At 37.7% G+C, this 5,788-nt stretch overlaps 1 long non-coding RNA gene across 12 annotated transcripts; it reads left to right on the top strand.

The window, feature by feature from the left end:
• The first annotated feature begins 225 nt into the window (after nucleotides 1-225).
• LOC112176935 lies at nucleotides 226-5,193 on the top strand. 12 transcript variants are annotated; one of them, XR_005803607.1, is made up of 6 exons: nucleotides 226-630; nucleotides 842-1,886; nucleotides 2,004-2,514; nucleotides 2,944-3,143; nucleotides 3,882-3,955; nucleotides 4,804-5,193. It is a non-coding gene; the product is annotated as an uncharacterized LOC112176935 (long non-coding RNA). The 12 variants fall into 12 exon arrangements; XR_005803606.1 differs by having other exon boundaries at nucleotides 1,998-2,514; XR_005803608.1 differs by having other exon boundaries at nucleotides 842-2,154; nucleotides 2,377-2,418.
• Nucleotides 5,194-5,788: the final 595 nt, after the last annotated feature.

Here is a 5,788-nt window from a genome sequence, read left to right as displayed (position 1 = left end):
ACATTTTGATTTTATATAGTGCACTCTTACAACAGTTTGTTAGGCTTCTGTTGTGTGAGCGACTTTAGAATTTATTGAAGTTTAATTGTACCTCCTGCCCGGCCCTAGCCACATCGTGTCCGAAAGAAAAATGAAACAAAATGAAACCTAACCTTTCTGGAGCTCTCTCAGTCATGAAATTCCTCTCTCCCCCCTCAACAAAACCCCCTCTCGAGCTCTCAGTCATGAAACCCCTGAGTCTCTCTTCCACACCCCCCCCCCCCCCCCCCCCAAAAAAAAAAAAAAAAAACGAAATCCCTCTCACCATCACAGTCTCTCGATCTCCTTGCTTCTATTCCCCTGAAATCCAAATCCTCTTCAGCGATGGAGGAGATAAGAGTGCCCTAGATCCATTTTCTCTCTCCTCCATGCCTTCAAACTAGGGTCAATTAAAGAGATGCAGAAGACGAAGCTGTCGGAGACGGCGGAGGCGAATGCGCTGTGCTGCTGCTAACCTCTTGATGATTTGGTGCCGCCGCCGCCGCCGAAGGCGTGAGCTGGTGGGACGACATCAACGATTCGACTCAATGGCAGGACGCCATCTTCTATACTCTCTGCGCTGCCTGCGCCCTCGTCTCCTCCGTCGGTCTGGTCTCTCTCTCTCTCTCTCTCTCTCTCTCTCTTCTCTGTATGATTCGATTTGGTGCTTGATTTTCTATGGATTTGAGTTTTGGATTTTGCTATTTATCTGAATAGTTTGAATCGCATCAATCATTTTTGGATTAGAATACTAGTAGATTGTTCTATGGAGCCTAAACCCTAAGAAAAGTAGAATCTGATTCATTGTAATTTGGTTGTGTAGTTTTACTGTTAGTGATGGACAGACGAGGGCTAAAAGCGATGTTCAACTCACATCTAAGTTTTTATGTTATCTCTGCGAATATTCAGAACATGGCATTCCAAACATGCCTGAAAAGTAAGTGATAACTTCTCTGTATCTCGGTTTATTTCTTCTGAAGTATTGGGTTGAAGATGAAGAAATTCAGCTTCTTCATCTCTCCCAAATTAACTGCCTTCTTCTTCCTCCGTTGGTGTCTCTGGAAACAAAGTAATGTTATTCATGGTGGTTTCGGAATATTCGTCTCCAGGTAACGTAAAAATAGTTGCTTTGATTTTAATGGAAGTGAAAGTTTAGGGCTTTTGATGGTTTGGGTGATTAGTTTGGTGGTTGGGGTTTTATGAAGAGGCTCTGGGTTTTGTGCTTGTTTGGATTTAATTCAGAAATAAATGATGGGGTTTTACTGTTAATTAATTAGAACTAGGCCTAATGTTGAAGTTAATTGTTTGTGTTTAATCTAGACATGGGCCTTTGTTCCTGTGCTGAGTAGCTTTAAATTCTTAGTGTTATGAACTTGTTATAGGCTCTACTTTAAGATCTACGTTTAGAACTCATTTCGTGATTTTAATACCAATACTTGATTACTTGGGAAGAATGTTGTATAATAAGGCTCAGATGCTAGGTTGCAGTAGGAAGTTGTACGTTTGGATATTGAAGTTAGAACTTGTATTCGTTTCTTTTAACAATCTTTGATGAAATTCTTAATGCACTTAATTTCCAGTTTTCTCAAAAATTGCTGTAAACTCTGATAGATATGGCCTACCTATGCTTTGTTCTGTTTGATATATTGGTGACAAGCTTTTGATTGGTATTGTTGTTAGTCTGTTTAAGATTAAGTTTTGCTGATGTTTGAATGCACAGGAGGAATATGATACCCATGATCCGACAGGACATTGTGCCATGGTTCTGCCTTTTCTGCGAAAGAGGTCGAAAATTATTGAAATTGTGGCAGCACATGACATTGTGTTCGCACTTGCGCAGTCTGGTGTTTGTGCAGCGTTTAGCCGAGGTAGTAGCTGTTCTATTTGGATTTTCAATGTTGTATGGATTTACTAAAATAAGTTTTTACTTGGAGAAGTTCATGGATGGGAATATGAATATGTAGAACTTTTGTTGTTAGATGCAGAAACCAATCAGAGGATATGCTTTCTGAATGTCAATCTCGACGAAGTTATAAGAAGCCTATTTTATAATAAAAACAATGACTCACTTATCACAGTTTCAGTTTATGCTTCAGACAATTTCAGTTCTTTGAAATGTAGAAGCATAAGGATTAAGTAAGTGAATACATCCACCCCTCTGCCCACAACAAACAAACATAGACACACACATAATCCACCATAAGCAATAATGTATTTAACCCAATTTACATCAGTTTATTATTGCTTGCTAAAGACACTATCAATATATTTCATCAGTTTACATCAGTTTATTATTCCACCATATATTTCCTACTATTTTTTATCTGTGATTTGTTGCCGTGGATTGGAATATTGCAGCTCAAGAAAGCAACCACAATCTCCTAAAAGCTGAGCTGAGAGGTACACACCAAGATTGAAATGGGGGGAAAGGAATTGTATTAAAGATTTCATCTTTAGTAATTTTACTAATATCCCATCAGCTAAACTGAGTTTCAGGTTCTTATTCGTCTTGAATTAGTCTTTAATTCATTTCTATGTATGTTGCTTGTTTTGAATTAATCTGAGAATGTAATCAGAATTAGTCTACTTGTTGACTAATTCAGAGAAGCTGCGTTTGTATGAATTAGTCTACTTTTTGTGACCTTCATATTGTATTTCTAGTTTTGTAGACTAATTCAACTCGGGTAAGATTTATTCTTATAAGGATCTGATGAAAGGAGCAAACTTTTTCATTTCATTTCTTACCATAATTGGAGGAAGAATTGATCTCTAGTCATTAGTCCATAAGTTGCTGTGAAAGTTTTGGGGGTCCTGGCTTTTTGGGTAGTTTTTTTGCTTGTTCCATTTTTGGCTTTGGTTGGGTGTTTTATGTTGAATTTAGTTGGGTGAATTTTTGGGTCAATCTAATATCGACATGTTTTGCAGGAATGTGTGAGCTGTTTTTTTAGTTGGGTAGTATGAATGGAAGCTATAGCAATGCAAATGTGAGCTCAAACTCGAGTTTGAATAGCAGCTCTCATGATACCGAGGATGACCTGACCATTGCAACTGTTTTGGCAGAAGAGGAAAAGCAGAAAAATGATGGCAAGCTGGGGAAAAGACTCTCCCACTTAGATTTGATTCCGGTATGTTGGTCGATAATGTTTCGTCTTTCCTGATCAAGAGATAATAGAAGTGTGGCACCTTAATGTGCCTTGCGTATGTGTATATACTGGAGTGTATGTATGCATGGGAGGGAAATAGTTTATATGTGCTTTAGATGGAGAAAAGAGTAGGACACTAGGATGGTTCCAGAAACTGTTTTTGGTTTGGTTTTACGCTGAGTAAACCATATGCACGTTTATTCTTTAATTTAATCAAACTAAATTGTAGTGAAATGCTCCAAGTCTGTCATTGCACAAGAAATTGGTACATGTAACATGATGGTCATCCATGAAGTACCCCTCTGCCCTTTCCCCGATCATTGGTGTTGCTTTAAGTCTCAAGAGGGAGGGGAGCAGGAGGTGGTACCTATTAAGTCAGAAGGCATATGAATCTGTGCAGGTGTGGGGGGGGGGGGGGGGGGGGGGGGGGGCGGTGGTTGTGATATTAGTTTGTAAATTCTAATTGTTCTTTTTCCATTGTAAATGAGCATCATCTACTTCTTGCGTACACAGTTGATGGGTGTATATGTTATGATTGGGCACACCATTCACTTGCTACATTATAGGTGTATCTGTTACTTCCTTGATTTCGTGCTTCCTCAGTGTGTAATGCATGATTTAGTAATCTTCATTGACCTTGTTGCCAAAAAAGGAAAAAGTATAAAGCTTTCTCTGTATAAACTGGATGTATATGTACTCATTGGTTCACCTTCTTTGCAGCACACTCTCAGGGTGAATGGGGAGATACCTGACGTGAATGATGCTACTCAAGACCATAAGAGGCTTTCAGAAAGGTAGTAGTTCACTGAACCTTTCTTGTAATCAGCTTATACTACATCATGAATTAGTTATTGTAGTTTGATCCTAGCTTTGCTATTCTGCTTTGGGTATTTTAATTGGGTGAACAATGCAAATCCAGCTCTTACCAAGCAGCTGGCCTAATACTTGGGTTCATACTGGCTGATAGTATAGCAGAAAAATAACCATAAATTTTGAATATACTAGGTTATAATGTTTATAATGATAGTATGGCATGAATGTTTTCTTGTATTAGATTATGTTCTTCGTTTTGTTGACTATGGTATCCTTTATTATGGTTACTATATATGTTGGGTTTTGATGCTCATTTGCAAATAAGCTGCAAAGGTTTTAATTGGGTTTTTATTAGTATTAATGAGCTTTGAAATGGGCATGTCTTAAAGCTTTAAGCTTTGTTTTGGAATTAGTTGATCTTTGGTAATGATGTTACGAAACTATACTTGGTTTCAGCCAAGTTTAGAACTTGTTTAGGTAGAATGATTTTTAGTATAATGACTGAGCTGAACCAAAGTTGGGTTCTTTCCTCACTAGTTTGGATTGGGAATGTCTAATTTATTCATGATTAGTGTGAAGTACTGAGCTTTCTTGCTGGATTTAGTCGATCGTGAATACGTTATTGATGTTACTAAACTATACCAAGTATCTGCTAGGTTTGGAACTTAATGATGAGCTTTCTTGCTGGATTTAGTTGATCATGAATACGTTATTGATGTTACTAAACTATACTATCTGCTGGGTTTGGAACTTAATGATGAGCTGAACCAAAAATTAGAGTTCTCTATTCTCTATGAGCTAATTAATAGTATTCACTTTCTTTCTGCAGGTTGAGACTGAAGTGTAAAAGTTGGAGCAGCTCAAGTCAAGTACGCTCAAAGAGATCATTCTGAAAAAGAAGTTAAAACTGGGGGACAAGCTGCTGGATGCTCCACTCGACACATTAGGTGCTGCTGTCTTGGCACTACACTATGCAAGTATGAGAGAACTTTAGTGGCAAAATTTCTCTCAATCACATTTGATTGTATCAGCTTTTGCTATCTTTCAATGTAATTAGCTAGAATGCAGTAGCCATTAAACTAGCTAGAATGCCTTTTGTACGGTATGGATACAAGAATGTATATATGATTGACAAATGCTAGCTCCTTTGGTACATTAGATGGTTGAATTAGAATATTTCAATGCCTAAATCTTATATTAAGCATTATTTTTGTGCAAATATTTCTGGTAAAGAACTGATGATGATCAAACAACAGTGAATTATATTACGTTGTATGAATATGCATATGTCGTTAATCACACAACAAATCACTTTTAATCACACAACGGTTCTTATAAAATTTTGTTGTCTCATTAGTATTCACACAACAGAAAGAATAGATATCAGTTGTCCAATCTTAACTCACATAACGGTATAGAAATAAGATGTTGTATGACTTGTGAAGAATTCAACACTGAGTCTCACACATACAACAGTTACTTTATGATACCTGTTGTGTGAAGGAACAACCAACAACAGTCGCAATATTTTTCTGTTGTATGATAAGTTAAGCAACAACAGTATGTACTTACTTCTGTTGTCTGAGTGTTATTTTTCTGTTGTGTGAGAAGTTAACCAACAACAGCGTGTACTTACTTCTGTTGTCTGATCACCATCGAAAATGCGCCGCATCCAATTTCTGGCATTGACATGCGCAGAATTGGTGCAACGGTTATAAGCAGTGCGTTGTGTCTATGATATTCACACAACGGTGTTTCACCGTTGTGTGAGTGTTCTCATCACACAACATCGAGATAGACGACAGACATGGTCC

Source organism: Rosa chinensis, chromosome 7, assembly GCF_002994745.2.
Source record: "Rosa chinensis cultivar Old Blush chromosome 7, RchiOBHm-V2, whole genome shotgun sequence".
Lineage (NCBI taxonomy): Eukaryota > Viridiplantae > Streptophyta > Magnoliopsida > Rosales > Rosaceae > Rosa > Rosa chinensis.
The sequence above is the reverse complement of the archived record's forward strand: the minus strand, read 5'-3'. Positions and strand labels throughout refer to the sequence as shown.